At 42.9% G+C, this 25898-nt stretch overlaps 1 long non-coding RNA gene across 6 annotated transcripts; it reads left to right on the top strand.

Annotated features, from left to right (window-relative positions):
* Positions 1-4084: 4084 nt before the first annotated feature.
* Positions 4085-24788, top strand: LOC136498047 (uncharacterized). 6 transcript variants are annotated; one of them, XR_010769503.1, is made up of 7 exons: positions 4085-4523; positions 18162-18220; positions 18296-19074; positions 20146-20261; positions 20592-20664; positions 20776-20805; positions 22881-24788. It is a non-coding gene; the product is annotated as an uncharacterized lncRNA (long non-coding RNA). The 6 variants fall into 6 exon arrangements; XR_010769501.1 differs by having other exon boundaries at positions 18162-19074; XR_010769502.1 differs by lacking the exon at positions 4085-4523 and having other exon boundaries at positions 17810-18220.
* Positions 24789-25898: the final 1110 nt, after the last annotated feature.

Below are 25898 nucleotides of genomic sequence, written 5' to 3'. Positions count from 1 at the left end.
TGGCCGCGCGGCCGTGGGAACGACCGGCGACGGAGGGGCGAAACCCTAGGCCGCGCGACCCGCTGCGCTGCGTCGCGAGGAGGAAGTGGCGTGGTGGTGGTGGTGGAGGAGGAGGAGGAGGAGGAGGAGGAGGAGGAGAAAGAGGGAGGCCGCCGCCGCGCGGAGGGCGGGCCACCGCCGAGGCCGTCCCACGCCGCGAGCCGGTAGCGAGGGAGGGAGAGAGAGCGAGAGAGAGAGAGAGAGAGAGAGAGAGAGAGAGAGAGCGGAAAGGAGGAGGGCGTCGGGGCCGGTGAGAGCCGCCGAGGGCTTCGTAGCGGTGGGGCGTGGGTTGTAGCGAGCGACGGAGCCAACACGGCCGTCGATCGGAGAATCGGACGGACAGGGGAGTTTGGGGCGACGTGGCCACCCTGGTTGGCGGCCAAAGCTCGTACCTGTACCTGCAAGTGAAGTGAGTGACCATCTAGATGATCTACCATGCAAGGCTGCAAAAAATTCGTGAGAACATGTCATTTTCAGGTCATGGACCCCGGGAGGATCGATCGGTTGTTCCTCGCCCGTCGCCTGGCTCCAAATCGGGTTGGCATCAATCCGCTGTGCGTGTCCACGTCCGTGTCCCCCGGGGGGCCCTTCCTGCAGTGCGTGCTCGAGAGAGGAGAGGTGAGGGGAACTACTGATCAAATTGAAGCTAAAGGTCCCGCCATTATCGTCTTCGTGAGCATAATGGAGTCCTACATAGCTAGCAACTTGTTGCTGCTGCAGCTGCCAATACTTTTCGCCGTAGCACAGCTCTCCATCGATCGATCGATCGGTGGACGGGCCTCACCCTCACCTAGCTACAGCATGCTCCTTTCCGACAGATTTCACTTGTCGTACCTTTTATTCAAAAAATTTCTTTTGTCCTTGACTAAAAATATATTCTAGGTCCTAACTACATTCTTAGGTACCACGGTGCCATGACCATTTGTTTCATGCTACAGGATGGCACTTAAGATGTTTAATTTTCTACATCAAAGAATTATATGTGTAGTAGTTTTGTTTTATAAAAAACATAAAGAGATTAAAATTAATACCAATGTTGATGTCATATTTTTCAATCAAAATGTATAAACTTATCTAAAATGACAACACACAAAATTTATTGTCATGGAGTATTAATATGATTTAAAGTGAATTGTTAGTATATTAGTATGTGGATTGTTAATGAAACATTTTTCATGATTGCATTTATCCCAATATATGCATGTTTACTTGGTTTGTATGGTAGCAGATAACATTTATGTTTATTTTTAATTTACTATGGTAGAAGTATGCAATTAAATATATATATAGCATGTTTTATTATTATTGAATTTATTTTCTTTTATATCTTATATTGTATTTATATATGCATTGGAGGGATATTTAATTTTATTTTTTATGATGGAATATTTTGCAAGTTCAGATACAAATAAAGATATTACAATATCATTATGTTTTACATTGGTATGGTGGGTAATTAAAAAAGCAAATTTAGGATTAATTAGTATTATGTTTCATAATAACAGAGATAGATAATTTACGTGCAAATTTAGAGTGGCAAGGTGGGTAATATAGATGCAAATTTATGGACCAATGTGCCATGTAATGAGACAAAAAAAGCTATAAGCACTAATGAAAATTTTCATTTTATATTTATATATATCATTACATGTGTATATAGAGATAAGTTTATCATAACTCAACAAGTTACACTAGATAAATGAATAAATAGAGAGAACGAAAACACAAAGATAAGTAATTATAATTAGTTTGTGTATTATGAATATGAACATCTAATACTTGTATCTCATATTGTACCCCATGCAGAAGCACGGGTTGGGCTTTGATGGGTATCTCTAAATGTTATTACTTTTTATATAAATTTAGTCAAACTTTAAATTATTTGACTCCTCGAAAAATGAGAATTGCATACTTTTATGGACAAAGGGGTATAAAGAAAGTACTACATGGACTTTGTGCGTAGTGAGAAGCCATTCATAATGGAACATTGGGCCAATAAATATCTAGTGATATGATGATGGCCATGTTTATGCATGGTTGTTCCTCCACTAGCGAACAGGGCGTATGATAGCTCAAGTTCAGAACTGCATGCCAAATGTGGAATGGAATCTCTCTGCACTAGAAAGGCATATGATAGCTGACACCAAAGCCAAACCACCTAGAATACATGGCACCCCTCCCTGCCTTCCTTTCCCAATTAATTAATTCAGCAATATCAGCACCATATAATACTCCTAGCTAAAATTTTCAAATAAATCCCTCATCAGGATATTGTTCATAGCTTCTTCTCTCTCTCTGTTTTTTTTTTGGGGGGGGGGGGGGGGGGGGGGGGGGGAGAGGAGGTATATTTACCATGGCTAAGGAAAATACTCCCTAGCTACATCCCACAAATATGAGGACTTAATAATAAAGCAGCTGGGCCAGCTTATTCTGACTGGACATCTCAGCTCTTATTCCTAATTGGATGCTCAAAAATCATTAGGTTAATTAATGGACACAAAACTTGAACAATAAAAATAGTTTTTTAATATTTGTGGTTGATTTTTTTGGATAAAGGAACAAAGTTCTAGTCTTTACCATCCGCAGGTGGTACACAACTGATAGTTCGAATACAAACCAAAGCATATGGCTTGCACACATGGAAGAGAAAAAAAAAACAGAGTTCAGCCCAACTAGTGAGCGCTGCACACAAAAAAGAACTAAATCTCAATCTGATCCCTGAACTTCCAACCAAACTTCGCAAAGATGGCCAAAATCATGATCTCCCAGCTGTTGCACCCGTTTTTGAACAACGGTCAGTCTCCTCTCTATGCAACATGGACCACTGTCGGATACAAAACGCCACCCTAAATAGGGGGAGTAGTATCAAGATTTTGGGTCTGAGCTCCTCTCCCAATACTGTCGCATGGGCCTTGCTCCGCCTCTTGCAATATATAGATGCTTTAGCTAATATAAAGAGTTAATAATGAGGGCGTGGCGAGTCATTTAACAAGGTTCTTTTTTCTCGATCGGGGTTCAGCCGTTTTTCATTAAGAGGAAAGGAATTTCAAAAGTTACACAAGCGATCAGTAATGGTGGCAAGGGGGCATCATTAATGGACTGCGAAAGCCCTAACTACCAGAGTTTTCATAGCGCTATTTCCTTGGTCCTAAATTTGGCGACCAGAATTTAACAAGGTTATAAGTAGACAAACAAGAGCTAGATATTTTGGGCGGATGATTAACCAGCAATCAGAGATTATGTGTACACAAACAAACAAAACAACACATCTCTAGCTAATTGTAACAAAGCTGAGCTTGGCGACTGCTGGTTTCAGGTTCCTATCAATCCATGGCGGCATCACATGCATTATTATCGTCTGTTCACTTGTCCTGATTTCAGGAGACAGCGTACACATCAACAGCTTTTCAATGAATAGTCTGGACTACTACAGCAGATCTAACTAGCTAGCTAATTGAGAGCTCAGCTGAGATTGGCCTGTGATACAGTTAGATCTAACCAAAAATAGGTGAGAGTGCAGTGGGGGGTGAGTGAGTGAACGTGTGGGGTATCCAATCGTTGTACGTACTGGCGGGTCACGGCTGCAAAGCCACAACTAAAGATGGTAACGGCCCCGATACCCGATGGGTATTTGATCCATTAGAGAATAGGATGGGATCATATCTTTATCCACGGATATCGCCGGAACGTTCTCTTTCCCACTACGAAGAATCCATCCCGTCCCTCCTACAATTCTAAGGGCATATTTGATTCCAAATAAGTCACCTACTTATAAGTTAAAAAGTGAAATAAGTGATTGATTTTGCCAAATACCACCAACTTATAAGTCACCTCTACATCCAAACCGGCATGACTTATAGGTCATTTGTTTTTAGTCACCTGACTTATGAAAACCCGAAAAGGGCCTAAGGTGAACCAGGGGAGATGGGCCACGTCACCCGAAATTGTTTGCCTGGACAGGGTTCAGCCACGTCGCCCGAAATTCCCATCCACACAAATATCTTGCTGCTTCTCCCCCTCCCCATCCTAAATCGCAAAAAAAAAAACTCGCATCGTCTCCTCTCTCTCCGTCTCTTCCGAGGCCGCGCTGCTCCTCCAGCGACCTGCACCTCCGCCGCCTCCGCCCCCGTCGTCCCTTCCTCTCCCCCCCTCTCTCCCTCTCCCTCTCTCCCAACGTGGTGGCATGCTGGCCCCCTCCTCCGTCTCTGCTTTCCCCTTCCCCTCTCTCCCTCTCTCTCGCGCGATGCCGCGGCGCATCGGCCGGCAAATGGCGTGGGCGGGACGGCGGCGCACGGGCGCTAGCGGCTCCTGCAGGTGGCAGCCGCCGCGGCTGCCACCCCGACGCGGCTTCCTCCCGCCGGTCCGCGTGCGCTCGTGGCCTCGACGAAACGACGAAACCCTAGGTGCCTTTGTTCGACGCTTCCGTCTGCGCGTGGCCTCTTCCTTGGCGGCGGCGGCTTGGCTCGTCACAGCCGGATCTTGAGGTACCTCACCCTCTTCTTCTCCTCGTCCTCCATCTCATGGCTCGTCATCTAGATCCCTTATCCTACTTAGCTTCTTTTTTTACCGGTGTTCCCATATGATAGTCATTGCATAAATAATTGCATAAATAAGATTATCCATTTGTGTTTTTCGTATAAAGTACCTGATGAGTACAGTTGATAGTTTCCTTGCGCCAAATGAGCCAGCACGTTGTTTAGCTTATTTAGATATAGCTTGTTGTTTAGTATTTGCAGATTTACTGTGGGTTGTATAGTGAGAATTGATGACGACCTGAACCTTTTTGCCTGTTTTTTTTTCTTATCAGCCCAGTTATGCATCTTGCTCTTTTTAAAATTTTCAGTCCACATTTGTGAGACCTTTTCACCTGTCCTGTTTTCTAATCTCCTTTTTGCTTGTTTAATCTAAGAAGCTACTACTCTGCTATGCATATTGTTGTTATTTCCTTCCTGTTCTCTTTTTGTTTTCTCGCACGTTGTATGCATATATGTTCCTAATCGATTTTTAGAAGAAACAGAGGAGGGCGAGTTTGTAGTTTACTAGAATTGAAATTACATTGTGATTCACTTTGTTAAGTTCCTGTTAATTATGGCATGCTGTTGTAAAATAGACAGTAGTGATCTGTTCCATCAGAGATCACCGGTTTAGTATTCAAACTGAATACACTGGTAGAGAACCGAGCTTTACTCCCGGTGGGGAACCCCCTCTAGTCCCGGTTCCCCACCCGGGAGCAAGCATCCGGGACTAAAGGGGGGTCCTTTAGTCTCGGATCAGGAACCGGGACTAAAGGAGGACCTTTAGTCCCGGTGGGTAACACCAACCGGGACTAAAGGTGCCTCCTGACATGCCACGATGGCCGGCACCTTTAGTCCCGGTTGGTAATACGAACCGGGACTAAAGGTTTTTTTCTTTTTTCTTTTCTTTTCATTTTTTTGTTTTCTTTTCAAAATAGGTTTTCGAAGTCGTATTGTACGCTGCTAATTATACATTTATACGCGCATATAGTATGTTTCGGTTCAAGCACAATGAACGTATTAAATCACACAATTCAAGCATAGAAATATATATATATATATATATATATATATATATATATATATATATATATATATATATATATATATACATCATATATATATTTACATGCATGCATGCATATGTGTATTTTACATTATATTATTTCATGTGCATATATTACAAAAGATTGTATTATAGTTGTTGTGACATAACAAGTTTCTTCTCATCCTCTAGCTTGGCTTCAATGGCAGTGTTGGGTCGAAGTAGAACTCGCCCTTGGAATCGATGACCTGCTCATTAAAAAATCCGGCTATAGACTCTTGAATTGCTTTGATTTGGTCTTGCCGTATGACCTTTTCCTCCAACCATCGAGTCTACAGGTTTGAATTAAAGGAAAATAAATTAATATATGTACATATATATATATATAAAGACATAGTAACACAATCAATAATAATAATTAAATGAATATATAGTGTATTTTTAACGTACTTTGAGTCTCTCTGTAGGAGTTCTTTGGGAGAGCACCTTGATAAACTTGCAAACATAGTAACCACAGTAGTTGTTCCCCTGTTCCTGCCTCAGACACCACTTTACGAGAAAAAGATTTGTCATCCAATCTGGTGATCCGGTGAAAGCTATATGTTTAATTAATAAAGATGATGCGATTCAGGGGACTTACTTTCAATGGGATTACATTCAGTGGCGCTTTGCATTTTTCCATGTGTTGCTTCTCAATAAAGGTTTTCCAAACACTGCCCAATAAAAAATTTGCCACGTCATCAGATATAGTTAATCATCATGTTTGTGTGTATATATAGTTGCTAGAGATCCCGAAATTACCTCTGGATAATATCTATCATATCTTGGTAGTCTTGTTGTGGTTTTCTCATCGAGTCATAGATTATCAAGTGACTTTTCACCAGATCGATGTCCATCAATATCCAGTGATTGCTGCATGTGTTTATAGGATATAACGCATAACACTCATTAATTAACTAGAATCAACATATGAGCCATTAAGGCTATGATCGACATGATTAACACTCACTTGAAGTTATAGGGAAAGAGTATATCCTTCTTGTGGCGTTGGTTCACTAAGAAGTTCATGAGGTTACTCTCTGACTCAGACTTCCAATTAGTCATTGGAGTAATTGGGTCTTTGAATACTATATGGGGATCAACAAAACCAATTTCATTGCAGCCTTCCTTTCTGAGCTCTGTCATTGTAAATCTGCATATATATAGTACTTGTTAGGATAATTTATATGCATATACACACATATGATGAGTTTAATAATAGATCGAAAGAATTATTACTTACAGGCAATAGCAGCTAATGATAACTTTGTCCAGAGAGGTCAGGTGGCATAGTTGATGAAATTCTGCAAAGTCAACATACATAACATCATCGCCATGGAACCAATGTTCGTCTCTAATTCTGACACCAACGCAGAAGTCTCCACTGGTAGACGCCTGCATGTACCACTTGTTTAGCAGGTACATTTGCGTCCCCAGATCAGATAAGGCTTGAGGGTTGTATAGACTCTGGCCTAGTACAAATTTTTTCTTCCAAATATCAACCTCCGCCGCACTCTCAATGTTTCCATCACCAAACATCTGGTAAAGGTCGAGACCAGTCTCATCAAGAAATTCACCAAGGTGATCCAAATCAACATCCGGAGGTATGTTTGCCTGATGCATTAATCCTAAATTCGAACCATATTCATTACCAACAACTAGCGGGGGGATTGATCGGTGCGCTTGTTGTTCGAGTTGGGCAACTCCTTTCCCTGCCCACTTCTTTTTCTGTGCCGCCTCAATTGACTTGGTGAGAGTGCGGTCATAGTCTGATAACGTTGATTTGGACGGCTTACGAGATTCCCGTTGTTGTTGCTGGTAAGAAGTCACCTTTTTTCTTAAAATATCTGGAGCTACGAAGAAGTACGGTTTCTCTGGGTTTCTCCTTGCTTCTTGATTCATTTTAAGTTTGTCATAGAATCTAGACATGTCTTTTTTATATGCATCAGTTCCTTCTTCCTTCTCTTCAGATATTATTTTGGGAATAGCCCTTGGTTTCACGGTGGCTTTCTTTGCAGGCGGGGACTGGTTCTTCGTTTGAGGGGCTGGCCTCTTGCTAGGCTTCTTGGTAGGCGGGGGCGGGGGAGGCGTTGGAGACCTCCTTGGAGGTGTTGGCAGCGGCGTTGGAGACCTCCTTGGAGGTGGCGGCTGCGGCGTTGGAGACCTCCTTGGAGAGGGTGTGGATGCAGCCTCGTCTTCCAACACAATGTCATCGTACAGAGCACTATGATGATCTGGCGATTGAACAATTGGATTTAGGTTGGGGGAGGATCTGCTACAAAAAAAGGAATGACATATTATTATGAGCAGATTGTTAATTATTTAAGCCAATACAAATTAATGATGTAGTGTTTTCATCCGCACGTACCTATGGTGAGGTAGTTCAGGAGGAGGTGGAGCCGACATCCCTGGAATGATGATGTAGCGCTTGCGCCATAGAATGAATGTCTTCTCCGCTTCTCCTAGAGTCTTCTCGCCATCACCTCCAGGAATGTCAAGAGGCAAATCACTAATACCTTTTTCAGCTTTATCTACCGAGATGGTAGCATATCCTTCTTGGATTATATTCCCATGAATCCTTGGTGTCTTGGTTCGGTCGATAGGATTAACAAGACCGATAGCCACCTTGATTGTGGAATTCTCCTTCGAAATGTGTAGCTCACACGTTGTATAAGGTTCAGTGACGTCATCCACAGGGAAGCGCAGTCCTGTGTCCCCTTGATTTGGTATCTCCGTGGAAGCGCAGCTGCTTTTCAACTGAACAGATTGGCTAATGTTGATTCCTGGCTCTGATGCCTGCTTGCTTGCACTCACTGCTATTTGCACTTGCCTTTTGATTTCCTCCTGCATTCTCGCTTCAAGGTTTTTTTCCCGCTCCTGTGCTTCACGCACCGCTTCCTCCAACCTCTGGAGCCGTTGTGCCTCTTCTTCCTTCTTTCTCTGGCGACTTCTGTAGGAAGGTCTGTCCTGAGGGAATCCATGCTCCCACGAGACACTTCCTTTGCCTCTAGTTCGGCCACCATGTTCAATAGTCCCGATGGCGTATGTCAGCTCATCCTTCTCTCTGTTGGGCCTGAACGCACCACTAGCAGTAGCTCTCTGAGCATAAAACAATCTTTCTGCTGCTTCTTGCAGTCTTGCGCCATAAACGCACTTCCCTGTCTCCTGGTCTAGTGTTCCCCCATGAGTGAAAAACCAATTCTTTGCACGTTCTCCCCACTCGAGTGATTCTAGTCTGATACCCTTGGCAAGAAGGTCTGCTTCCATTTTGTTCCACTTCTTAATGGCAGTCGGGTAGCCACCTGATCCCAAGGTATGGTGGTATGTCTTCTGTTGGGCATTACGTTGGTTCTTTATCACCCGACTCACACCCTCTTCCGAAGTCTTGTACTGTACAAACTCATCCCAATAGGGCCTCTGCTTTGAGATCGGGCCTGGGACAGTAAAATCTGGTGCTATGTTCTTCTTGACATACGTCGTGTATAGGTGTTTCTTCCAAGTCTGAAACTGGGTGGCCATCTTCTTCATTGCCCAATCCCTAACTCGCTCCTTCAATTCATCACCATCTATTATATCATCATAATCATCTGTTTGGAGCGTGAAATGTACCAAGACATCATTCCAAATTAACGCCTTGTCACGATCGGAGACAAAACTAATATGAGGAGCATTGGTCTTCTTCTTCCATTCACGGGTACTAATCGGGAGCCGGTCCCGTACAAGGTAACCACAGTGGTGCACAAATTTCATTTTATTCGGCCCCCCCCGGTTCTCCTGTATCCACATTGAACTCCGAGATGATGAAGCGACCCTCCAATGGCTTTTTGGGACCTCGAACATTTTTACTCTTCGTTGTAGTTGTTGATGTCGATCCAGAGGGCTACAAAACATAAACATTATTTTTAATGTCATGAGCACACATAAGACATATGATAATATATATATAGCTAATAATAAAAAATATATACTTGGCCAATATGTTGTTGCTCATTTTGTTCAAGAGCTAAGTACTGACTCCCGTCATCTACATCCTCTTGCACGTTATTTTTAGCACCATCATCGCCGGCAACTTGAGTGCCAGTGTTGATCAAATTCATCATCAACTCCTCATCCATATTTCTCGGGTCGGCCATCTAGCTTCAAAAAACAAAACCAATATATAGTACGTCAAATCTTTGCTTATTACATGCGTAAAATCTACAAACAATATGCATTATTAAATCTTGCCCCTCGATCACGGACGCAATTCACCACACTAGGACGAACTACGTCGGTACTAGGGCGAATTAGGGCACGAGAAAGGGCGGTGTGACAAGAGTGGCGGTGCTCCACTCCGCCGTATATATGTCTGTACACATGGGTGAACGAGGGCGGCGGTGCTCCGCCGTATACATAGAAATGCATGGACGAAATGCATATGAATACAAATGACGTATATATACGTGTCGGCGCGGTGGCCGGTGTGCTGACGACGATGACGTGAGGTGGGCCGGCGTGCTGACGATGACGACGACGTGAGGCGGGCCGGGGCGGTGTCGGTGCGTGATGTTGTGATCCTATGTACCATGTGAACCATGTAGTCATTCATCATATGAGAAAATTCTATGTTAATAATGTAAGTATAAGTCATTATGAAATGTAAGTATATGTGTCTTATTGCTCATATAACCATTACTATTCCCGAAATGATAAGAATTTATTTTCTTCTTCTACAGGCGATCTCTGATGCTATGATATAAAGTTTGAAGATAGTCTTCCCGGAAAAAAATATGTAATGCTCATATTACTTTAGCAACATTAATATATTATATCTGTATATTCAAAGTTCACAAATGAAGAAACATTGAAGTTTTCCTTCATTTGTCTATAGCCATGCATGCAAGTCCAACAAAAACTGCTAACATCATCACATGTGATATTTTTGATAAACTAAAAAACGCTTAGTTTACAAACTGGGTATCAAAATTGAGTTCCTATTTGACCATTATATATCCTACAACAAATCCTTCAAAAAAAAAGACCCTACATGAATATATTTGGATAAAATTTCGTTAACAAACATTGATCTATGAAGATAGAAAAAATTCTTCTATTGAAACTGCATCTTGAAATAATGGCATATCATATAGTGATGAATATATGGCGGTTGATGGGCTGGATCATTAGCGGATGGTTCGTAGCGTTGTTTCCAAATAATATATAGCGTGTTTATTATACAAGCCATGGATTTACATCGATCTAATTAATTTCTAAAGTAATTTCATTGGTGATCCTTAATTATACTTGTCATGAGTTCAGGTCCTAGTGATCTTAAAATGTATTTTTGTACCATAAAATGCAGTTTTTGACACTGTAATTAAACTTGCTAATTTATCCATATAATATCCAAATATTCAAAACTTGCCTTAAGATATGTTTTTATTTAAAATCATTTAGAGTTCCAAATATTCATTTTTAGTTTCTAGATTTTGTGATTCAAAATTTGGAATTTTCAATCGACCTCGACCGTTGACATGGCTTACACCAAAGTTGTAGTTTTCGACGTGATCTATAACTCGGCAGTGGAGGGCTCGGACGAATGTACAAAGAGATCGACGAATATATCACCTCGATCAAGCTCGGCAGTGTACTGGAGGGCCTCGGGCCGGCGCGGTGGGGCAACGCGCGGTGGAGGGCCTCGGGCGCGGAGGAGGGCGCGGTGGAGGGCCACGGGCAAGCGCGGAGGGGCACGGGCGCGCGCGGTGGAGGCCGCACGAGGAAGAAGACGGCGGTGCCGGTGTCACGGAAGGCGAATGGACGCGGCGCGAGGAAGAAGAGGGCGGCGGTGTTCGACGAGGAAGAAGACGAGCGGATCGATCTGCCAGGCGTTGGAGGTTATATAGCAGAGAGAATTACTCTCGGTGCCAGCCACCAACCGGGAGTAAAAACCCTTTACTCCCGGTGCGTATTACCAACCGGGAGTAAAGGTGCCTTTACTCCCGGTGCGTGTTACCAACCGGGAGTAAAGGTGCCTTTACTCCCGGTGCGTGTTACCAACCGGGAGTAAAGGTATACCTTTACTCCCGGTTGGTAACACGCACCGGGAGTAAAGGCTTTTTTTTGGCGGGCCACGAAACTGCAGCCCACCTTTACTCCCGGGTGGGCTTCCCACCCGGGAGTAAAGGTGGCCTGCAGTTTCGTTTCCCGCCTGTTTTAAGCAATAGTCTTGTTAAATACAATAGAAATGCAATAGTTTTTATTAAATACATAGTAAATTAAATAAAAGGCATAAAATTATTTTGTTAAAAATATGAATTTTATTTTTGTTTATTGCACATAGGAAAAATCGATAACCTAACTTTTTTTATTTTTTGTTAGAATTATAAAACATAATGTAACTAATATTTATTATTTCGTTAATGCAAAAATGTAGTGTTTAATTAAAATTATTAAAATTATGGTTTTGGACAGGAAATTTGTTTTCACATCATTTTAACGTTAATATTTTAATTTTTCATCACTCGGTATCCTAATTTACCTTTTCGAGAGAGAAATCCCACCAAATCAAACATTGATTTAATTTGAAACATGACATAATAAACATCTGAATTCACAATTATTACATAATATCTCAAACACACACTATATTAAATCACTATATCATCAAGTGGGCACAGCAGTGAACTTCTTCTTTACGTATGTCCCTTGGTTATGATTGCTTCGTAACCATGGAGTGTCCTCATCATTTACCAAGATGCTAGGGTCTTTGTTCACTTTGAAGGGCGGAATTCGGTCATCCTTTTCATATTCTTCTGACATGTCCGACTTGTCCTCAATTCCCACGATGACTCTTTTCCCTGAAAGAACTATGTGGCGCTTTGGCTCTTTGGTTGAGTCATTATCGTTTTTCCCTCTTTTTGGTTTGGTAGACATATCATTGACATAGAAGACCTGATTGACATCCTTGACAAGGACGAATGGTTCGTCTTTGTACCCAATATTACTAAGGTCTACTGTTGTCATTCCATACTCGTTGTCTACTGTTACCCCGCCTCCGGTCACCTTGACCCATTGGCACTTGAACAATGGGATCTTCAAAGTAGGTGCATATTCTAGTTCCCATATTTCATCTATGCGTCCATAATATGTCTGCTTATTCCCATTCGGGTCTGTGGCATCTATGCGGACACCACTGTTTTGGTTGGTACTCCTTTTATCTTGGGCTACTGTGTAGAATATGTTCCCATTTATCTCGTACCCTTTGTATGTGACGATATGCCATGATGGTTGCATAGCCAATAAATACAGTTGCTCATGGATGCTCTCATCACCTTGACATTTTTTTCGCAACCAACCGCCGAAAGTTTCCATGTGCTTATGCATAATCCAAGCTTCAGTCTTCCCTGGAAACTCGGATCGTAAGAGATCCTTGTGTGTCTCAATATACGGATCTACCAAAGAGGAGTTCTGTAGAACTGTGTAGTGCGCTTTATTGAAATAATCATCATCCGTACCAATATATGTTTTCCTCCCTAGTGTCCCCTTTCCGCTTAGTCTCCCCTCATGTCTTGATTCAGGAACACCAATCGAGTCAAGGTCGGGAATAAAGTCAACACAGAACTCAATGACCTCTTCTGTTCCATAGCCCTTGGCGATGCTTCCTTCTGGGCGAGCACGGTTGTGAACATATTTCTTCAGGACTCCCATGAATCTCTCTAAGGGGAACATGTTGTGTAGGAACACAGGACCGAGAGTGAAAATCTCCTTGACTAGGTGAACTAGGAGGTGTGTCATAATATCAAAGAAGGAAGGAGGGAACACTAACTCAAAGCTGACGAGACATTGAACCACATCATTCTGTAGTTTAGCTAGATCAGTTGGATCAATTGCCTTCTGAGAAATTGCATTGAGGAATGCACATAGCTTTACGGTGGCTAGACGTACATTTGGAGGTAGAATTCCTCTTAATGCAACTGGAAGTAATTGCGTCATGAGAACATGACAGTCATGGGACTTTAAGTTACAGAATTTCTTCTCTGGCACATTTATAATACCCTTTATATTCGAGGAGAATCCAGATGGTACCTTGATGTTGTTTAAGCATTCAAACATGATTTCCTTCTCCTCTTTGCTTAGAGTGTAGCTAGCAGGACGTAAGTAATGGCGTCCATCATCTGTCTTCTCTAGATGCAAGTTGTCTCTTTCTCTCAAACAACGCAGGTCCTGTCGTGCTTCAAATGTGTCCTTAGGCTTTCCATACACACCCATAAAGCCTAGCAGGTTCACACAAAGATTCTTCGTCAAGTGCATCACGTCGATCGAGCTACGGACCTCCAGGACTTGCTAATAGGGTAGGTCCCAAAATATGGACTTTTTCTTCCACATGGGTGCGTGACCGTTAGCGTCTTTCGGAATAGGTTGGCTTCCATGTCCTTTTCCAAAGACGACTTTCACATCATTGACCATATCGAGTACATCCTCACCGGTTCGGTTGCGAGGCTTGGTCAGGTGGTCTGCCTTCCCTTTAAAATGCTTACCTTTCTTTCTTACGGGGTGATTTGCAGGAAGAAATCGACGATGGCCAAGGTACATGACCTTTCGACATTTTTTCAAGAATACACCTCTAATATCACCGAAGCAGTGTGTGCATGCATTATATCCCTTGTTTGACTGTCCTGAAAGATTACTTAGAGCAGGCCAATCATTGATTGTTATGAACAACAATGCTCGCAGATCAAAGTGTTCCTGTTTGTACTCATCCCACACACGTACACCTTCTTTATTCCACAAAATGAGAAGTTCGTCAATAAGTGGTCTCAGGTACACATCGATGTCATTGCCAGGTTGCTTCGGGCCTTGGATGAGCACAGGCATCATAATGAACTTCCGCTTCATGCATAACCAAGGAGGAATGTTGTAGATACTTAGAGTAACAGGCCAAGTGCTATGACTACTGTTCTGCTCTCCAAAAGGATTGATACCATCTGTACTTAAAGCAAACCTTAAGTTTCTTGCGTCATTTGCAAACTCCGGGAATTCTCTGTCGATTGCTCTCCACTGGGACCCATCAGCAGGGTGTCTCAACATATTGTCTACCTTACGGTCTTCTTTGTGCCATCGTAACAATTTTGCATGTTCTTTGTTTCTGAACAGACGTTTCAAGCGTGGTATTATAGGAGCATACCACATAACCTTGGCAGGGATTTTCTTACGCGGACGTTCGCCCTCAACATCACCAGGGTCATCTCGCCTGATCTTATACCGCGACGCATGGCATACCGGGCATGCATCCAATTTCTCGTACTCTTTGCCACGGTATAGGATGCAGTCATTAGGACATGCATGTATCTTCTCTATTTCTAGCCCCATAGGACAGACAACTTGTTTTGCTTCGTAGGTAGTGGCGGGCAATTCATTGTACTTCGGAAGTATCTTCTTTTGGATTTTTAGTAACTCTCCAAATCCCTTGTCAGATACACCATTCTTTGCCTTCCATTGCAGCAATTCTAATGTGGTTCCCAATTTTTTCTGCCCTGCATCACAAGTTGGGTACAACAATTTCTTGTGATCTTCTAGCATCCGCTCGAACTTGATCTTCTCCTTTTCACTTTCACATTCTCTTTGTGCATCACGAATGACCTGACAAAGATCATCAGCCGACTCATCTTCTGCGGCTACCTCTTCTTCAGCTTCTCCTATTGCAGTATCATTGAAGCACGCACCATCAGGAATAATATCATTGTCGTCCCATTGTTCTTCTTCACCTTCTTCCATTACAACACCGGTTTCTCCGTGCTTTGCCCAACAAATATAGTTTGGCATGAAACCCGACTTGAACAAGTGTGAATGAAGAGTCCTTGAGCAAGGATATTCCACCGTATTCTTACATATGGCACATGGGCAGCACATGAAACCGTCGCGTTTGTTTGCCTCGGCCGCACGTAACAAAGAATGCACGCCGTCAATGAACTCTTGGGAGCGGCGATCAGCATTATACATCCAATAACGGCTCATCTGCATTACATGACATAAATATCATATTAAAACCTAGATCATAATTAATTATTTATACAACATGCGTGCCACCACAAAAGATACAAATTTATGAAAGCATCGCTACAATGTAGACAATCCCAACTACCACTAAAAGAACTAAAGCTAAAATACATTTCAGGAGCACAAGGATTTCGCGACCAATCTCAACTAAAACAGACAGATCCCCCGATTGTGCAACATCTTTGGGCTTCTTCGGCTAGATCACTGCCTCATTAGCCGCCGTATCTGCCTGTTGTGCAAGATATTTTTGCACGAGTTCAACATACTCTTCCTCCCAGTAGAAGCCTGAACATCGTCCACTGCCATCCCACTGAAATTAAAACAAAAAATTAGAACTTTAATCACAACCATCATGAAAATAGGTATAAACTAACCATAATCATTAAATACGATAAAATAACTCACATTGCGATCCGGACACTTGTAGAAGATACGATCCTTGTTGGGACCCTCCTTCTTCACTCGGTACTCCATCACAATCTTCGTCTCATCACGACACTTGCCGCATGGAATGAGAGGAAGGCCCGGCCTAAGTCGCTTTGGAAACCCATGAGAGGCCGAGGACCCGGAAGCAGTTGTCATCTACTCTCTATACTCATTTTTAATACACTATAAATTTCTCCTTTTATAAACAAATAAAATTAACAAACTATAAAATTATCTAGATCTCTAAACAATGATATTTTTAATGGTCATTGTGTTCTCGTCTTTTACTGCGGCAGGTAAGTAATTCATATGATATTTCCGCAAATTAACAAAAGAATGGGAATGTACACACATAACAGACTACTACGTTTAGGTACGGTGATTGACAGACTACTGCGACGATATCGGGACATGTGAATAAATAACCATCCGTACTAGTTGACCTTGCTTACGTGATCAGCTCGGCGAGCATGTCTCCACCGGACAGCACCGTACTTGGTCAAGGAAGAGCTCCGATTCTACGAGGAAGGGAACACGGTCTTCCACGACCGTTGTCGCTCTCCCTCGTAGAATCAAAGCTCCTCCTTGACGTCCGTTACCGCTCGGCAGAGAACATCCTCGCCGACCTGAACACGGTCCGCAAGTTCAACTAGTAAGGATTTGCTATAATTTTCTAACTATTTTCTAACTTTATATTTATATATACTACGTTTAGGTACGGTGATTGACAGACTACTGCGACGATATCGGGATATGTGAATAAATAACCATCCGTACTAGTTGACCTTGCTTACATGATCAGCTCGGTGAGCATTTCTCCACCGAACGACACCGTACTTGGTCAAGGAAGAGCTCCGATTCTACGAGGAAGGGAACACGGTCTTCCACGACCATTGTCGCTCTCCCTCGTAGAATCAAAGCTCCTCCTTGGCGTCCGTTACCGCTCGGTAGAGAACATCCTCGCCGACCTGAACACGGTCCGCAAGTTCAACTAGTAAGGATTTGCTATAATTTTCTAACTATTTTCTAACTTTATATTTATATATACTTTAACCTTCTTTCATGTAAATATACAAGCTTGAAGTGATTTTGAGCTCAAATTGCTTACAAATGAAAAAAACCACAATAAAGAACCATAAATATATATAGTGAACAAAACGGCATAAGATAATGGTAAAAAATGAGAGTATGAGATTGGTAACCTTTACAACTGAAGAATCGACGGAGGAATCGAAGAAATCGACGGAGGAATCGAAGAATGGATGGAGGAACAATGGAGGGAGGGAGGAAGCAAGAACACTACTGCAGTGAGCTTCAAAATGTGCTGAGCTCGGGCTCGGGGCCGGGAGGAAGGAGGAGACGGCCGATTTATAAAGGGAGAACATTTAGTCCCGGTTGATGGATCCAACCGGGACTAAAGGTAACTTTCCAACCCCGGGCGCAGCCACGGCCCGGGAGTAGACCTTTACTCCCGGTTGGAGCCACCAACCGGGAGTAAAAGTATACCTTTAGTCCCGGTTGGTGGCTCCAACCGGGACTAAAGGTCCCTGCCACCTCTGTCTGGCGCAGTAGCCGTTGGGCAGGGACCTTTAGTCCCGGTTGGAGCCTCCAACCGGGACTAAAGGTATTTCTAGTCCCGGGGGCAAAAAATTCCGGGACTAGAGCCCATTTTGGTCGAGGATCAAAGGTCTGTTCTCTACTAGTGATAACATATTGGAATGTGTTGGTATGAAGAATTTGGACAGAATTTTATTACATGGAAAACTAGAAATATTACAGGCCAAATTTACAACCACCTAATACCTTTTATGCTGCAGCCTGATTGCTTTACAAATGCCCCACCTTCATTCTTCGTTGCCCAGTACCAGTAGACAGTAGGTGCTTTCTTTGCCACTTGGGTGATTATTGCTATGAAGGCATCTAGCTATTAATAGTTTGTATTTTCTGCCATTGCAAATTGTAATTGAATCCTGAGAACAGAGATTCATGGCTACAGTTTGATAGTAGACTCTTAGTGTTTCGATTGGTACGCTGCTGAGTTTTTTTAACTGAGATTTCTGCAGCTTACTTCAGCGTCACCCTTCATGTGGTTTATCATGGTGATGGCTGCTTCCCTAAACAAGTGAGGTCTTATTTGAGATCCTTGTTTACTTAAATTTATAATCTCCCCCTACAATGCTAAGGTGAACCCCCGCAGGGGAGATGGGCCACGTCACCCTGAAATTGTTTGCCTGGACAGGGTTCAATCCGTGCTGCGTGCATTGGGAAAGACCTTTTTCTCCGGTGCGTGCTCCTTGCAAACGTCGGGGCCAGGCACGTGTGTGGATCTGGCTCGCCGGTCTTCATCACTGGAGGAGCCCCACACCCCTGCATCTAGCCCGTTGCGCATGGCGGAGGTGCACCCTCTCCCCTTCTCCCCCTCCCCTTCCCTAAGCTCCTTCCTCACTGCGAGGATCTTGGCCGCCCACCCCTAGGAGGCCGTCGGCTCCTGCCGCTTTATTGTTTTTAAATGCACGGGTCTTGCAGAACTGATATCCTTCATTGTACAGTGATGCCTAATTGTTTCATTCTCCATGTTATTTACTGAGGTTTTGGGGTTGTGGGATGATGAACTTTTTTTAGACTGAGACAATGGAATTGTGCAATGATGATTAGTTCTTTCAATCTTCTATGATTCTTGTTATTTGCATTACTTTCGTGGTGACAATATCATTATATCTTACCAAGTTGCTTTTGCATGTATTGTTTCGTTTTCGTTAATCCCTACATTTTGTGCGTTTGTTACTGACCATAAGTCCATTGTCAGTGATGTCTTCACATGATTTGTTGGTTGTTCTATTACTGACCACACCCCATAGCCGATGATGTATCTATTCCTATCCATCTCTGTCCACTTTCTTGCAAATCCACTTTCTTGCAGGTCTGGAACAACGGCAACTAAGGTCCTGTGGATCAGCCAGATTACAAAGTGAACTGGTGAGCTCATTTGCTTCTATAGACTGCTGTAAGCAAATTTCTATTCCATTAAATGAGGTCTTGTGGATCAGCTACCCCATTAAATGATTTATTGAGCAATATTATTATGTAGGCTGCTATAAGCAAATTTCTATTCCGCAACACACTTGAGCTGGTTTATTTACAGGTTTGCAGCTGGCTTGATATCTATTTACACTAGGAATTTTTAGCTATTTTTTATTGCAGAAAATACCATCAGTTTACCTCTCACACTTAAGCATAGTTACTAAGCCTCAAATCTATTTGTTGTACCTGTTTAGCTACTATGCAAATCAATAGGATGATACCCTTGAGTATAGTTTCAGTTTGTGGCTTTTAAGGTACCTGTCTTTTTATATGACTGTATGTCTGTAGCCACTGTATGGATGAAAAGAATAGCACTCTGCACAATAGTATAAGATGGTTTACGTAAGATGGTTTTTACTATTATTGTTAATGGTATATTATGGGTGCTCAGGTTGTATGACTATGACAGTTCATTCCAGTTTAGTTAGAAGTGTCAAATATATTTGGTAGAGATGAAGCTTGCATATAATATCTAACTTACATCCTGGATTGTAAAATAGATATGGAGGAGTACTTAGCACAGCAAGACTATTTCACCCAAAGGAAATACTCCTCCATTTTCCATGCTTTTCATTCAGATGCTGTCTAAAAATCACCTGCAAATCACTATAGTTCTACGGGCTGACAGAACATATGGCTCGTTTTTATGATTTCAGCACCTACTATTGTTTATTAAAAGTTTGTACAGATTCAGAGCTTTTGAACGGCCACTCAGTTTCTATACATGGAAGCTCATTACAAAAATATAGGCACAGAGCGGTATTCAACAAGCTATACAAATCTTGTCTACTTCTTGTACAAATGCTTAATTTACATATTACCTGGAAATTATTGTATACCTGAAACAATTGCTTAGTTTACATTTTTATAATCTTATCACCTGCTATGTCCTGAGGTTTAGGCAACCTGACAACTTCTAAATGCTCACTGCCCTTGATCTCATGTGTGCATGCCTTGTGGTGTCAGTTGTGGTGGTTCAGTCATGGTGTTGGCTGGCAGTGCCTGTCTTCGATATTGATTGGCGGACTGCACGTGATGATCAAGGAGCATAAGTGCATCGCACAGCTGAAGCCTGAAGGGAGGTACATATTTTATCTGTTTTCGTATTAGAAGAGGTGCATAGTTGCCAATTGCAGTTATAGGTTCCTCAGTATATATCGCTTAAAAATTTGTTGTTATAGCCAACTTTGGTCCATGTAGTTGCACACCTACAGTTCATTTTAAATTAAAAAAAAAACGAAAAGCGAAACTTTAGAGCAACAAACATTCTTTTTCATTATATGAGTGGTGGCTATTACTCAATTTACCAAATGCACTATGAATCCAGCTTTCTCCATTATTATCCTTCCATGTAATGCCAATCTCAATAAAATGTTGACTCTGCCCTTTTATTCTCTGGTTTCCAACGATAGACTTCAAATTTGATTTTCAAAAAAAAGGATGGCAAACCAGAGATAGATGATGAGGCAACCTCCCGGCTACAAGGTATGCTGTTTCCACAACACATTCCATGCTCTGTTGTTACCGACCATCCATTACCACATAGAACTACAGAAATAAATCTATCTGATTCACCACTTCATCCTTATGTTACAGGCGGCACAACAAGATACTATGGAAACTCAGGTACCACACATTTCACAGCGGACCATGCCATTTCTCATTCCTTTCGCCGCATATCTAACATAATACTCTGCATAAACAGACTCATCGGACTGGGAACCATGGACACCCTAATTACATACTACTGCAGTGATAACGCACCCTTTTTCAAAATGCCTTAGTCTACATTTGTCTAACACCCCCCCCCCCCCCCCCCCCCCCTCAACATCCTCTGATCTCTACACAGGAACATCAACGCAGTGTGGCAATCGCTTCTTCACGGCATTACTTAATGATGAAGCACTGACCTCAACACCAGCTGTAATCACCCAATGAGCCTAATCGTCTCTACGCAGCGGTAGTATCTCAATATTACCTATATCATACATCTACCCATGTATGTTTCTGTAGTGATATCCTATGCCTATGCCATTCTACCTGTACAACCCTAGAAACACTACTCTCTCCCCGCACTTCTCTGGACCATGCACGTATGTATAATATGCACAACTTCCAACTGTGTAAACATCAGTGTAGCCTAATCATCGACTTTGTCACTGTATGAACCATCAGACTTCCTGCACTCGCGCGCAGGGGCGCGCGTTTTGCACTAGTATGCATGACCGCAATCTGGAATCCCTGGAGCTGGAGGTGCCGGTGCCGACCGGCTGTTTGCATGCTGGCTAGCTAGGTGCCCATACTGTGCTGATGGTGCTACCTCATCTCTTGTCTTCCGTGTCCTCACAAGTCACGACACAATTCTAGCTTGTACTGTATATCCCTTCTCCTGTAGCAAACTCCAATCCGATTCTACTTAATTGGAAAAGCATGTTTTGTCTGGAAATGCAGTACAATTATTATTATATTATTACTGGAATAGTTTATTGAATCGTCAGCTGCTTGTCCTCTTCGATTCCTTTCCTTGATCGAGCCTGGGGACAAGCTAAGAAGGGCTAGCTAGCTTGGGGACGAGACGAGTACTCCCTCCGTCCCAGAATATCTGTCGTTATCGCTTTCCGAGAAATAATTTTAACAAAATATATATTAAAAAATATTATTATTTAGGGTACATAATTAGTATCATCGGAAAGATCTTTGAATTTAGTTTTTTAATAAATTTATTTGGAGATACAAATGTTGCTAATATTTTCTATAAATCGAGTCAAACTTGTGGCACGAAAACCGAAAACAACAAAGTAGGGTATATTTCTGGAGATCCTGGACGCTAGGGTACAACAATGCAAAGATTGTCGTGTTGCCTTACCTGCGTGCACGCGTACACACTTCATGGATTGTTTAGCATTTCTTTTTTATTTTGGATCCAGATGAACTGACGAATAAAATTTTTCATTTGGCGCTAACAAGATGGGCTGGCCCAGGCATGGCACGGAAAAGCACGGCCCAGGCCCGGCTCGGCCAACATCGTGCCCGTGCCTGGCATGGCCCGGCCGTAGTGCTGTTCCTGGGCCATCATTTCGGCCCGCAGTGCCGGCCAGGCACGGCACGGTTAACAGGCCGGCACGACTGCGGTACGGCTCAGACCGTTGATCTGCCTCCCTCGCCCTTCTCGACCGTTGGTTTTACCCGTTGGAGGGGGCGGGTATATAAACCGCCTTGCCCCCGTCGCTCCGTATCCCACCTAAACCCTAATTCATTTTGAGCGTCGCTCTCTCTCTCTCCTGTCTCGCTCTCCTCTCTGGCTCTCTCCGCTGCGACGGCGATTCTCCTCTCCCGCCTCCAACCTCCTCTCTTCTTCTCCCCCTCCGGTGGCCTCTTGAGCCACCAGTGGCCGACACTGGCACACGACACGGCATAGTACCCCCCTCTTCTTGATCTCGCATTGTCGATGTAGCCTCGTCCTTTCCTTGTCGTCCTCCTCTTCGTCTCTATCGAGCTCACCGGATGCCGGCTACTCTGGTGCTCCGGATTCGAATCCGTTGAGGAACCAGAGGGACGGATCCGTGTTTCATCGACTTCGGCGGTGATTCTGGTGCTTCGGCTGCGAAGATAAGCCTAACCCTAACCCTAACCCTAACCCTAACTTGCTAATCCTTGCTAACCCTAACCCTAGATCTGTACCAACGCTTCTTTTTTTGTAGCTGTTGAGGAACCGGGGTGCCGGCGAGTGATGATGCCCGGCTCCGACGACGAAACGGTTGAGGTCGGCGCCAACGAAGAGAGGCGGTTGTGTGGGTTGGCCGGAGATGACGATGAGGACGACCCGCGCGAGGACGCCGAGGAGCTGTTCAGCATTAGCGCTCAGGCTCCCATTGATGTCGGCAATGGTTAAGAAGGCGGGGCAGCAAACGACGAGGAAGGTGAAGGGGACGAGAACAACGCCAAGCGCTCTCGTCCCTCTACCTCGGTAGTGTGGCTGGATTTTAAGAAACTCTTCAAAAAAGTCAATGGTAAGAAGGTCAGGTATGTCGCTAAGTGCATCCATTGCTCTAAGCAATATTCTGCTCTATCTAGTGGTGGCACTGGTCACCTCATCCGACATAGGGATAAATGCCCCAGGAGGCATGAAAAAAATCGCATGTCTCAGTCTTAGATCTCTTTTAATCTTGATGGTAGTATGTGTAATTGGGAGTACAATCCTATGGTTGCACGTACTGAACTTGTTCGATTGCTTGCTAGGCTAGATGTTCCTATTAGTATGGGTGAAACTGATGCATTTGAAGAGTACATTAGAACTGCTCATAATCCTAAATATGTTCCTATCTCTATGCAAACCACCACTAGAGATATGGTTAAATTTTTCACTGATTACAAGGCTAAGCTTGTTGAGAATCTTAATTTTTCTGCTGTTAATTGTGTGTGTTTGACCTCTGATATTTGGTCTGGTAATGCCAAAGAGAACTATCTTAGTGTTGTTGCTCATTACATAAACTCTGATTGACAACTAGAGAAGAGGGTGCTTGGTCTTGTGCTTATTGATGTGTCCCACAATGGATAAAACATTGCTGACCGTGTTGTATCTGTGCTTACTGATTATGGTTTGACTGAAAAGGTGTTTGCTGTTACTTTAAATAATTCATCATCTAATGTCACATCGGACATGTGGTTCAACCTATGATAGACAAATATAATAAATAATAGAGGGACATACCCTTGCTTTATTCTTTTGCATTCATCCTGAACCCTAGAGCTAAAATAAAAGGTTTCAATAGAGTACTTAGGAGGTTGGGTAACCTTACTAGTACAGATTATACTACTTACCAGCTTAGCACTAGAGCTTGACATACTGATGTTTACAATAAGTATAAGGAGAAATATGGAGTTGTTAGGTTGAGGAGGACTGTCCCTCCTAACCTGTCTAGTAAGAAAAGGTCTGTTTAGGATGAACTTTATGATGATGATGATGTTGGTGGTTCTGCTGGTGGTATGCATCCTTTAGGAGGTGCTACTCTAAGCATGGCTAAAGATACCTCTGCAACTGCCCTGCTGCAGGCTGCAAGCTCTTCAGCTTTTAATGCTTCTAAACTTATTTCTTACTTGGACTGTGACACTGTGAACTAGTTAAATGATGATTTTAACATCTTGAACTGGTGGCATTAGCACAAACTCACATATCCAGTGCTATCTATTATGGCTAAAGATATTTTAACTGTTCCTATGTCTACCGTATCTTCAGAATCTACTTTTAGTATGACTGACAGGATCATCGAGGAACGGCGGAGGAGGCTGAAGCCTGACATGGTGGAGATGCTGACCTGCATCAAAGATTGGGAGGCTAATAAAGCAAGGCTGCAACAACACATGGTGGAGGACAAGGAACTTGAAGAAGCATTTGAAGAACTTTATCTTGATTAGTGTCTCAGTGATCATTTATGTAATGGGACTGTAATATTCTGGACTTGTGAACTTTGATGTAAGGACAATGAACTTCTGTAGAGCTGGGTTGTACTCTTTTTTCTGTCTAGGGTTTCTCACAAGGGTGAGTTTTACCTAGATATGTTTTTAATGAGGCAGCCATTGCACTAAAGCTCCTAATAAATTGTTATTTTATTATCTCTTCCTGTGTTTGTGTGATCTTGTGAGTTTCTGTGATCTTAACATCCTGTGATCTTAAGTTTATGTGGACTTGTAAGGTTGAATCTTTGATAAGTTTCCTGAATTTAACTTTGGGTCTGTATTGTATAAGTTTGAGATGATAAAATTACTATCCTTGATATTCTGGTCATTTTGAGGTGTTAGGCACTTATAGTGCCAGTGCCGGCATGGACACTACGGGCTGCCATGTCCAGTGGCACGGCACGACACGTCTAAGTCGCGATAGTACCATGACTAGGCCGCTAAGTCGGCACGGCGACATTATCACGCACGGCACGACTAACATGTCGTGTCGCCTAGTGTCGTGCTTGGTCGGACCCGTGCCAGTGCCATGCCGGTCGGCCCGTTTGACTGTTTAATGCATGTTTGTGTGTCCCCAACTCCCCATGAAGGTGCTTGCTAACCTCTGATCGATCTGATTGTTGTGTTGTTACAACATAACGAGCAGGCATGGAGGGGCATTGACATGCTTGTTGGATCGACGTACGTGCTGGTTATATCGACGCTGACCGGCCTTGTTTTCACGAGCTGTCTGTCCGATTGATGTGCCCTATCCTACAGGCTGCAACTACTACATGTGTGTTTAGTTCGTGAATTTTGAAAATTTAACTACAGTAGCATTTTCGTTTTTATTTGATAATTAATGTTTAATTATGGACTAATTACGCTCAAAACATTTGTCTCGCAATTTCCAACCAAACTGTGTAATTAGTTTTTTTCGTCTATATTTAATGCTCCATGCACGTATCGTAAGATTCGATGTGATGGCTACTATAGCACTTTTTGGGAATTTGGTTAGGAACTAAGGCCCTGTTTAGTTTCCAAAATTTTTTGTCTCCTACAGTAAAAGAGCATGTTTGGACACATGCATGGAGTACTAAATGTAGACGAAAAAAAATTAATTGCACAGTTCTCAGCGAAATCGCGAGACGAATCTTTTAAGGCTAATTGGTCTATGAAAAGCCTTAATGCTACAGTAACCCGCATGTGCTAATGACCGATTAATTAGTATCATTAGATTCGTCTCGCAGTTTTCTGATGGGTTCTGTAATTTATTTTTTTAT

Source organism: Miscanthus floridulus, chromosome 12 (genome assembly GCF_019320115.1).
Source record: "Miscanthus floridulus cultivar M001 chromosome 12, ASM1932011v1, whole genome shotgun sequence".
NCBI lineage: Eukaryota > Viridiplantae > Streptophyta > Magnoliopsida > Poales > Poaceae > Miscanthus > Miscanthus floridulus.
Note: the sequence above shows the minus strand (reverse complement) of the source record. Positions and strands in the feature narration are given on the sequence as shown.